Genomic DNA, 12,412 nt, shown 5'->3' on the forward strand with positions numbered 1-12,412 from the left:
AAACACCAATTTTCTTCCCCAGTGTACTTTCAGGAAGTGAATTTCCCGTGCGTTCCTGGTCTGGCCTAAAAGTGACCCCAGACACACAGACATGTGATAAACTCATCAATGGTCTCTGAATCGGCCAAGCAAGGCTCTCAATTGTATCAAGCTGCTCCCCGTCGTAAAGGATAAACTTGAACAGAACACCCGGCCTCAGCCTCGGCATTAGAAAAGGGAATGGGAAACACAGTCCTGTCATCCTGCAGAGATCTCCTTCCTAACATCTGGGAGCTTGTGACAGCTGTTATAGAGCTTTCCCACAGACTGCACAGAAATATCGGGAAAGGAGGAGGTCTTTAGAAACATTGAGCTTTCTCCATTCTAGTTCATGGTGAAAATTTCCTCAATGCGGTTTTCTCCACACAGTTTTCATAACCCTTAGTATGTTTAAACATCTGGATGTATAAAATAAGAATTACTGTAGTCCCTTCGGTCCATCAATTTTGCTCCTCCATTCAATATACAGGCAGTTCTCCAATCATGTGGGTTTCTTAAAAAAACTATTTGGCTGCAACACGTTTCATGAATTGTGCACCTTTCTTGAGAAAGTGAGCTTCTGTTTACTGTAAGGTGATTCCATTTCCGGCCCCAGCTGAACAGCAAAACCCAGCCTCAGGATACTCTGTCTGCCAAATGCACCGTCAGTATGTTCAGCTAAAGCAGGAATGTAATCCGCTCTGCAAGCCTTGAAACTGACCCTGTAACTGGGAATTGTTTGCGAGGTTTTAGAAGATTCGTTGCTCAGGTTGAGGTTATAGATATATGAACCTTCCAGCTCAGCGAGCAAACTTGCATCCAGAACTAGGAATTGTAGTCGACATTTAGAAGGAACTTTATTTCAAACCAAGGGAAGAATCTTGGGGAGAAATCTTGGGACGGCAGAGTGGCTCAGTGGTTATCATCAGGGACCTGGGTTCAATTTCCGCATTGGGTGACTGTCTGTGTGCAGTTTGCACCTTCTCCCTGTGTCTGCGTGGGTTTCGCAGGGTGTTCCAGTTTCCTCCCACAACAATGTGCTGGTCAGGTGAATTGGTCATGCTAAATTGGCCATAGTGCTCGGTGTGTTACTCAGAGATAAACATAGGGTCGGGGAATGGATCTGGGTGGGTTATTCTTCGGAGGGTGGTGTGGACTTGTTGCGTCGAAGGGCCTGTTTCCATACTGTCGGGAATCAAATCCAACTGAAATCCCGCAGTAGTGTCATGTGGTCAGTCAGCTCGCGTGCTCTGGTGAAGACCTTGGCGAAAGGTACAGTGCTGTCGTCAGTAACTGTTTTGTGGAAGTGTTGCATTTACAGCACTATTTCATGACAATATATGGTTTTAAGATTTACGTAGACTGTGCTGTTGTTTGTGTTACGTTGACTATTACTTTTGTTTAGATTTTTCCTGACATTATTGGGCGTTCGCCCCTTACCCTCTTTTTCCCACAGCCCCCATTATTTATATTGCTCTGCTTTCTATCATAGTGTTCCACAGGAACACAGCTGCCGTGTTATCAGAGAACAACCTGTAATGATCGCTCGTCCTCGATCTTCACACCATACTCCTGCACTCTTCCCATCCCTTTCCTGTCTAAATTCATTATTTATATTCAGTGCCTTGTCTTCCACAGCCTGATCTGGGAGAGAATTCCCCATATTCACCAGTGTCTGAGTGCAGACATTTATTCTCATCTGAATGCAGAGTGGCTTGTCTGTATCTAATACTGCGGGCGCCTGTTTGAGACATTCCAGCCAGGGGAATTATCATTCCTGCTTCCATGCTGTCTCCCCCTGTCAGAGTTTTATATATTTCACTCATTTTCGTAAAGCTCATGGAATACAGGCCCAGTCACCCCAAACTCTGTTCCTACAACAAGCCTGTCAACCCAGAGACAAGACTGGTCATCCTTCACTGCTCTCCTTCAATGTCAGGATTGTGCTTTATTTGGTAAGGAGAGGAAAACTGTACACAATACTGCACAATGTTCGAGATGGAGTCTCACCAAGGGCCTGTACAACTGCAGTAAGACACGCTTACTCCTGTACTCAAATGATGGTCAACGCACCACTTAACTTCTTAACTGTTTGCACCGTCCATAATCAAACAATCAGAGAAGCTTAGATTGTCTACTGTCAGAAAAGCAGTACGATCTACATTAGTCCCACTTTCTTACATGAGATCTGTAGCCATAAATGTTACGATACTTCAAGTACGTTTTAATCATTGTGAGATTACTCATCACAACTTTCCTCTCAGGAAGTTTAATCCAGACCCCAACACCCTCTGGGTGAAAAATAATCCTCATATCTTCTCTAAAACTCAACCCCATCACTTTAAAAGTGTGCTCCCTTGTTCATGTCCCTTTTACTAAAATAAGCAGCTGCTGTCTACCAATCATCTCGATGCCCCTCGTAATCTTATCCTTCTGAATCACGTTCCCCCTCAGCCTTCTCTGCTCCAAAGTAAACAACCCGAGCTTATCTAGCCTCTCTCCATAGCTGATATGTTCCATCCCAGGAAACATCCTGGTGAATCTCCTCTGCACCCCCTGCAGTGCAATCACATCCTTCCACAATGTGACTCCCAGAACTCCAGACAGTATTCCATCTGTGGCCGAATCAAAATTTTGTATAACTCTTACAATCTATGTCTCAATGAATATAGGCTATGCTGACAGCCGCGTGTGACTTCTGAACTAGCCTATCACCCTGCCTAGTGACATTCAAGGGTGTGTAGAGATGCATCCTCTCAGCTTCCTAGTGTGCTGTCATCCATTGAGTGCTCCCCTGTCTGGTTCCTTCTTCCAAAGTGCATCACCTCATATTTATCAAGGTTACATTCCATTTGCCATTGATCCACTTATCTGATCATTCCGTTGTTTCTTCCTGTAACATAAAACCTTTCTCATCATTGCCAACCACCCAGACAATCTTTGTGCTAAACACAAACTTACTTAACATACTCTCCCCACCCCCTCCACATTCGCATCTACATCGTTTCTTAGTACCACGAATAATAAGGGATACAGCACTGATCCCTGTGATACGCTGGGGAGATGGTCTCCAATCACACAAACAGCTTTCTACCACCACTCTCTATCTCCTGCCAGTTAGACAACTTGAATATAACTTACTAAGTTACACTTGATAGCGTGAGATTGTACTTTCTTTATTAGTTTCCCATGCGGGGCTTTGACAAAGGTTCGGCTGAAGAAACATATACGTGACCTCTCCGCAAAAAAATCAATAAAATTTGTTCGGCATGACTTCCCTCTGACATCTTTATGCTGACGATCCCTGATCAAATGTTGCTTCTCGAAATGAAGATGATTTTTCTCCTTCCCTATTTTCTCCAATAGTTTCCTTGACACTGATCTGATACTCACTGATCCACAGTTCCCTGGTCTATCTCCACCCGCACTCCTGTAAAGGCTCCAGTATGACCAGATCCTACTGAAACACGTGAGTCAGTGCTTTTCATCCCTTGTCTCCAACAGCAGCCTGGGAAACAACTCATCCAGCCCCAGGGATTTGTCCAATTTTAAACCAGCCAAAACCATCATTCCCTGCTCGCATTATATCAATCCGTTGAAGATCTTCCCAGTCCATCTTCTTGAACTATCTACCTGCCTCCTCATTCTCCCAAGTAAAACAGATGGGGAGCTGCCATGTCACAATCTATCAATGTTCTCCAGCTTCGCACACAGATTGTCCCCTTGGATTCTAATGGGCCCTGATTGTTCCCTGGTTATTCTGTTCTGCTTGATGTCCTTGTGGAATATCCTGAAATTCTCGCTAATCTTGCTCACACTTTTCAATGCTCCTATGTTCGTCACTCCCCTCTATGTGACATATTTAAAGTTTAATTTCGATCATCTCTCATTCTCTGAAACTCTACAGAATACAGGCGGAGTCCGCTCATAGGATAATCTTGCCATACAAGGGATTATACTGGAGAATGTCCAGAGAGTGGTGGTAGAAAGCTGTTTGTGTGATTGGAGACCATCTCCCCAGCGTATCACAGGGATCAGTGCTGTATCCCTTAGTATTCATGGTACTAAGAAATGATGTAGATGCGAATGTGGAGGGGGTGGGGAGAGTGTGTTAAGTAAGTTTGTGTTTAGCACAAATATTGTCTGGGTGGTTGGCAGTGATAAGAAAGGTCTTATGTTACAGGAAGAAACAACGTATATGAGATCAGTATGATTTACTTGGATCAGGAAATCAAAGCTGTACACAATACTCCAGGTACAGACTAACCAACATTTTGTATCACTGGTGCAGAACATCTTTACTCCTAGTCGGAGCAAATTACTTCAGAAGCTGGAATCTGTACTGAAACCAAGACATGTTGGAGATCGCAGTGACTCAGACATCATCCGTGGAGACAGAGCACAGAGCCTTTCATTGCCTTTATTCTGATTCCCTTCAAACAAAGGGAAATTTAAATTTTACCTTCCCCCATTTGCGTATGTTCCCCTAATACAATTTTCTTTTTTGTTTTAGGGCTAACTTACTGTATGAATTCTTTAAGAAATCACCTGATATTCAACTATACCACATCCACTGGTTCTCCATTGTTTATATCGTCAAGCAAAAATTTTGTAAATGTTGCCTTCCCTTTTAAAAATATAGCATCATTCTCCAGACGTTTGCTATAACTTTCCAAGTGTCCAATATCACATTCTTTATAATAATTTCCAACAGATTCCCCACTGTGAACAATAAGTTAACTGGTCTGTAGTTCACCATTCTCCCTCTTCTTCACTTTGTAAATCCTTGGAATGCACTTATAACATTCCAAACTGAAAACGGAAAAAATGCAGTGATTCGAAATACAACTATTATCTCCATTTCTGCTTTCTATGAAATTCTGGTATGAAGTACATTTGGTCTGTCAGGCTTACCAATACAGTATGTTTTCAAATGCTACCTCGTCATTGATATGAATGATTTTAGTCTTTAGTTACACAAGTCCCATGGCCACTTGATATTTCTGGGAGATTTTCTGGACCTTTCTCCTTGAACAGACATAAAGTAACTATTTAGTTTCCTTATCTTTTTTTTATGTTCTCCACAATAAATTGTCCTGTCCACACATTCACTGTTACACATTTGACTTTGCTTTTATTTTATTTTCAAATATTGATGGTAGTTTTTCATCAGTCTTTTTGTTTCTGGTTAGTTTGCATTCTTGTTCTCTTTCTAATTTACTTATCAGTTTATTAGTCTTCCTTCATTTCGTCCAAAATTTCAATGAATCCACAATATATGACTCTTTTTCTAAGGCACATTCAGTGGTCTAATGCAATTCTTAACTTCTTTTATTCACCATCGTTGAATCACCTTTCACTTTTGCGATTTATGCCTTGGAGGGATATATGTATAAAGCAGACTTTACAGAGTTTCGGTAAATAACAAACATTGCCTGTCTTTCATTAATTCATTTAATGTACTTTTCAAATTCACTAAAGCCAACGTTATTCTCATATCTTAATGGCTTGCATGACTCAGGTATATACACGAAATATAAGAAAGAAAACTTTTTTTGTATTTATAAAATACATATAAAATTCATTATATTATGATCACTATTCCCAAAAGCTCCTTTTCAGCAAATTCTTCGATTTGCTCTTCTGATCACACAACACCAACTCCAAAATTGCCTGATCAATAGCTCGTTGCTCAACATACTTTTAAAGCAACCCATCTCATTCACACTCAACATTAACATTCATTTGGGTAAACACCGGTTAGATGTAACTTCAAGCTGTCCATTATTACTGTAGTACCCACAAACCTGTATGCCTACTTTCCTTTTTTATGACATATTTACATTTGTATTGCAGCTTTCACTTTGATACGTAACTCCCATGTACGTTGCTTCTCCTTTCTGTTCCTAAGATCCACCTCACCAGATTCTGTGGAATCTGAGTGACGTGGACTCTCGGGGGGCTAATAGTAGATGCAGCCGAGATATTTGGCGAGGCATATCTCATCATTTAAATTATCTCACCACACCTTACCTGTTCCTCTCAAGTGTCATTGTGAGATTTTCTCCAGATCTCCAGTTATGCTGGTGAAGTAGAGAAGGGCAATGATCTTTCAACAATGCTGTGTATACACCCAAACAGCTGAGCCTGCTCTAACCTGGGTGGGAACCTTACAGCAGGCTGGTAGAGTGTTGTTGCTGCTGTACCGGATCTTGGTGAGATCACATCTGGAGTGCTGTGCACAGGTTTAATCTCCTCCTTGTGGAAAAGATACTGGAATTACCTCAGCGATTATTCCCTTAACTGGTTTCTGCAATGAAGGTGTTAATCATAAAATCTCTACAGTGTGAAACCAAGCCATTTGACCCATCGGCTCCACACTGATCCGCCGAAGACCATCCCATCCAATTCCACCACTCACCCCACCCAATCTTGTAACCTGGCATTTTCCATAACTTATACACATGGCCTCCACATCCCCGAACATTATGGCTGATTTAGCGTGGCCAATTCACCTAGCACGCACACCTTGAGACTGAGGGAGGAAACTGGAGACTGAAATTGAATCTGAATCTCTGGTGCTGTGAGGCAGCAATGCTAACCACTATGCAACCTAGTGTGGGCAACACAACTTGCCTGCACAGTTCAGTCCTTGAAAAGTGACATTTGAGCATGGAGATTTCATAACTCCCCAAACCTGTCATTGAGCAACAGGAGGAGGACATTGATATCTTAAGCGGCTTGGTCAGAAACAGGTACAGGACATTCAGGCCATCAGGACTAATGTCAGAACACCCAGAGGACTTTAAGCCCCTCGTGTGTGTAAAGCCAGAACACAATGATTCCATTTAGTCACTCATGCCTCTTATACAGCAACTGGGGCAGATCTTTTTCAGCCTTGTGCCTGTTTCACAGGAATTGTGAAAGGGAACGTAGAGGTTATAGAAAGGGAATGACTTCGAATAACCAGCTTCACTGGGAAATGAAAAGTAGTGAAAAAAAGTTGAGATTGAAGACAAAGTATTGGAATACGTTATGAAGGAAGTAATAACAGGAAATATCCAAAGCCAAATCACAATCCAGCACAGTTAACATAGTTTTATGAAGGATAAATCATGTTTGAATGATTTGACTAACTTTCTTTAATAAAACGTAGCAAGCAAGATGGATAATGGGGATCCTATAGATGTATTATATCTGGGCTTCCAGACATGAGTGCTTTATGTGCATCGCAAAAGATTAACATGCAAGACAAGAACACATAGGGTTAGGAACAATTTACTTATTAGGGGAGAGGATTAGTTAACCAGTAAAATAAATGATATGGTACCGCTGGTTTTGGACTGGGTTGGACAAGGTCAAAAATCAAATGACACCAGGTTAGAGTCCAATGGGTTTATTTGTAAACACAAGGTTTCATTACGCTGCTCCTTCATCAGGTGTAAGAGAGAGGAATACCTTAAACATAGAAGTTATAAGGAAAAGATCAAAGGGTTGTACGACTCATGCAGATAAATTGTCCGCACACCTAAGATGGCTCTTAAGTACTTAATCAGTTAGAATGTAGTTGTGAGTTTGATTGATTAATATGCAAATCGCAGAATTTATTTCAAGTTACTGCCTGGAGACACCTTCGGGTACTATCGATGTAAATGAAGTAACACTTGTGGTCAGACAATGTACTCTAAGCGTGAGGCCTTGTTTGGAATCTGTTTGTGTCTTGATGTGGAGTTAGACTGGTTTTATTTACAAAGTAGGAGTAGCGCATGTGTGTATGTGTGAGAGAGGGGCGGGTCTGTGTGAAGGAGAGAGAGAGAGAGAGAGAGACACTGCGTGTGCGTGAGAGAGAGTGAGGGGGAGTGTGTGTGACTGCGCAAGGGAGAAAGAGAGGCTGTGTACATGTGTACGTGTGACAGAGCGGACTGTGCGTGTGGAATGTGAGAGAGGGTATGTGTGAATGTGTTTGAGAGGTGGATAGGGAGAGTGTGCATCATTGTATGTCACGGGGAGAGTGAGAATGTGTACTTGTCCCGGCTAAGATACAGACAGATACGGCTGCTCACTTTCCCCACACACACTCACTCTGTGGTTTCAGAGCTTCCCCTCTCTGCAGCCTCTGCTCAATTTGTTGTTGATGTCACAGACCCAGATGCTGTAACGACAGTCCCCATGCTCCATCCAGAGTAGAGTCACCAAATTCTCAGGTCTCCCTGAATGTCTGAGGCAGCTCACAGCACAACCTCCAGCAAACCATCCCCACCAGCTCCACTAATTTTTCAATAACGGGAGACAGTCACAAGCCCCTCAGCTACAAGTTAGATGCCTAGTCCTTTACAATTATACTCAAGGGTCTTCCTCGTGTTACTGACTGCACAATCAACTGACAGAGACAAACAGAGGCGTTCCGCGGGCAGGCGCATACCAAGTTTCAAACACATGGGTCAGTGCTGCTGGGACGCCCCTGTCCATGAAGCACCACATGGGACACATCGGGAAGTGAACAACAGCCTGACACACACCATTTCAATGTTTCTGAGATTCAGCATGCACGAGGGAGTCAAAAACTAAGGCCAGGGAAAGATACAGAAAAAAAACAACAACAAATAATTTATTAACTGATAACTTACTGAAAATATGGATAAGGAGATGGGGGATTGGAATAACGGGATAAGTGACACAATGGTGGATCCAATCCTAAGAAAGCAAACATTGAATGGAGACATTGCCAGATCAGCTAGAATGTTCCATTGCCTCAAATTCTGAGTCTGCTTCGAGAACCAGCCCAGACACCAGCAGGCCGTGCTAGTGGATAACTCGATAAGCTGGACTATCTGAACAGCATGGAGAGCATTGCAAATCTTTTCCAGGATATTGCAATCCTCTAACACCACCCTCTGCCTCCTACCTTTGAGCCAGTTTTGTATCCAAATAGCTTTCATATGAAAAAAAAACCTTGTTAAACAGATGACCATGCACAATGTTATTCAGCGCCTGACTGATGTCCATATCGACAATGCAACACTCTATCTCAATTACTCTTTTTAGTCGCTTCTTCAAAAAAATCTCAGTCAAGTCAGTGAGACACAATATTGCTTGCACAAAGTCATGTTGACTATCCTTAATCAGTCGTTACCTTTCAAAATGTGTGAAAATCCAATGACTCATAATCCCCTCCAACAAGTTACCCACCACTGACGTCAGGCTCACTAGCTTTTCCTTATTACCCTGCTTAAATACTTTAAGTAGTGGCACCACATAGCCAACTTGCTATTTTCCGACACTTTACCTGTGGCTATTAATGATAGCAAGGTGCCCAGCAATCACTTGAGGAGAAAGTGAGGTCTGCAGATGCTGGAGATCAGAGCTGGAAATGTGTTGCTGGAAAAGCGCAGCAGGTCAGGCAGCATCCAGGGAACAGGAGAATCGACGTTTCGGGCATTCCTGAAGAAGGGCTTATGCCCGAAACGTCGATTCTCCTGTTCCCTGGATGCTGCCTGACCTGCTGCGCTTTTCCAGCAACACATTTCCAGCCCAGCAATCACTTCCCTAGCTTCCCACAGAGTTCTAGCGTACATCTAATAAAAGCCAGGACATTGTCTTTCTATTGCATGCTTTAAGACGTCCAGCAGCTCCTCTGAAATGCAGACACTTTCCAAGATGTCACTACTTATTTCCCAAGTTCTCTAGCTTCCATATCCTCCTGCACAATAAATACTGATACAGAATATTCGTTCAGTACCTCCTCAATATCTGTGGTTCTGCACATGGGCAGCCTTGTTGATCTTTAAGGATATCCTATTCTGTCCACAGTTACTCTTTTGTCCTTGACGTATTTGTAGAATTCCTTTGGATTCTCCCTAACTCTGTTTGCCAAAGCTATCGGATGTCCCCTTTTTATGCTCCCAATTTCCCTCTTAAGTATACTTTTATTGCCTTCAGACTCTTCTAGTGATTCACTTTAAATCAGGAATTAAGAGGCTAATGATGACCATGTCGATTGTCAGAAAAATCCATCTGGTTCACTGACATGCTTTAAGAAAACACACTGCCATTCTTTCCTGGTCTGGCCTACAAGTGACTCCAGACTCACAACAATGCGGTTGACTGCCAACTGCCCTATGGGCAATTATGGATGGGTAATAGATGCTTGCCTAGCCAGGGACGCTTTCATCCCGTGAATGAATTTAAAAAAATCCCCTCAATTCCTGCTGTCTATACCTGACATATGCTTCCCGTTTATCCGTGACCGGAACCTCAATTTCTCCAATCCTCCAGCATTCCTTCCACGTACCATCCTTACCCTTCACCCTAACAGGGCCATAATGTCTCTGTTCTCTTGACATCTCATTTTTGAAGACTTCCCACTTCCCAACTGATCCCCTTTTCTGAGAATATCTGTCCCAATCGAATTTGGAAAATTCTTAGTTAATATCATCAAAATTGGTTTTCAACCATTTAGAACTTTAAATTTTAGATCTGGTTCATCCTTTTCCTTCTCTATTTTAAAACTAATAGAATTATGACGACTTGCCATAAAGTGTTCCCCCACTGATACCTCTACCACCCCCTCCCCACTGCCTTATGTCCCAAGGATAAGGTGACGTTCAACTCCTTCTCTGTGATGGAGAGCATTGGTCAAGCTGCTGCAGCGTTGTAACTGGGGTGGGGGTTGGCACAGTCTTCGATTCATTGGGTTGAATCTAACAATAATTTGTCTCAGTGACATCTTCATTGAGTGTGACATAGGGATTTTCTGCATGAAGCTGAGCTAGTTTCTTGGTGCTATCTTATCTAAATCAACTAATTATCTACCCACCTCACCCCATGGTATCCCTCTCATTCAATGCCAGCCCGATTCTCCCACCCATCATGGCAGTAGGTGCTCAGCATCGTCTGGACAATATCACTGGATACTCCGTGATCCCTGGCACTGGTGCCATCTTTAAAAGGCAAATGGGCACATGGATGAGCTTTCTCAGGTTGGAGCTACCCTGTACAGTTTACCCCGAGCATGGCAGATAAGGGGCAATTACACCACGGTTTGTCAACGGGGCACAGAAATCCTGGTGGATGGGCTAGAAAAGACGAGGACCATTCTCTTCCCAGAGGGGGCCACACCATCAGACCCACCAAGCATGGTCTGAGCTCAGTGCAGTATCTGTGGTCTGAAGGAATGTCCAGCAATACAGGACAAGCATGAATAACCTTCCCCACTCTGTCTCACCGTATACTCTCTGCTCCCTCACACTCACTGTATATCTGTTATAGCACCGACCCCCGATCAAGGCTCATGCTCCACACTCTCACTGCTGCATACAGCACCATCCCTCTCTCTTTCCCGTCTACTATATCTCCCTCACTGATAGCACTGGATGGATACAGCACTGTTGAATGACTCCCTCTGGACTCCCATCTTCCAACCGCACCCCGCCCCCGACCTACACCAGTCCTTTCAGCACGACCACCCAATCTCACCCTCACTCCATTCTTCCCCGTCTCCTATTCCAGGAGAAACAGCTTTGGATAGGACATAAAGGGCCAAGCCGGGTGGAGGGGTGTCCGATATCCATCTACAGCGCCCCCCCCCCCCCCATCCCAACACCTGTGTGTCTGTATTTGACTCTGTGAGTATCTATACGTTGGAGCAGGTCTGGCAGTCTCTGTCGTATTTAAAAGGACACAATCTCACCCTCAGCTAGCCTCACCAACCTATTGCAGTGACAATGACAGAGGGTAATAACCTTCGATGATTCAGTCTGGGTGGGAGAGAGGGAAGCAGCTCACAGCAGCATCCAAACTGACAGCACCATCAACACACACACAACACACACACACAACGCTGGTAGATGGAGGGTTGCAAATATGCTTGGGCCTTTCAGAATGGAAATGCTCACCTCTGAGTGAACCATTTTATCAGGAGATTAGATGAATTTAGTTCTCATTCTGTGACTTGCAATGCTCAAAGTTTATGTGAGAAATTATTGAGAAGTCCTAAAAAAGGCCCAGTAGTGGTGGTAATGACCCAGGAACAACATCACTTAGTATCAGACAAAACTGTTCTCTGCTACAAATGATATTATTTGAAAAATCAAACGGCCATGCAATTTGACAGATTCACAGCAAAGGATGTGTTATCTTCTCAGAGTTAAAAACTGTGCCACTGATGCAGAGGTGTGGGTAGTCCAGCAGAGGGAGGTATTGTATGAATCTAATCACAAAATTCAGAGGCGAGTACTGCTGCCTCACAGTACCAGGCACCTGGGCTCCGGTCCACCCTCAGGCGACTGTCTGTGTGGAGTTTCACATTGTCGCTGTGTCTGCGTGCGTTTCCACTGGGTGCTCTGGTATCCACCCACAGTCCAACGTTGTGGATGTTCGTTGAATTGGACATGCT

This window comes from Chiloscyllium plagiosum, unplaced genomic scaffold, assembly GCF_037043375.1.
Source record: "Chiloscyllium plagiosum isolate Xiang-an unplaced genomic scaffold, Cpla_swu_hap1 HiC_scaffold_45, whole genome shotgun sequence".
Classification (NCBI taxonomy): domain Eukaryota; kingdom Metazoa; phylum Chordata; class Chondrichthyes; order Orectolobiformes; family Hemiscylliidae; genus Chiloscyllium; species Chiloscyllium plagiosum.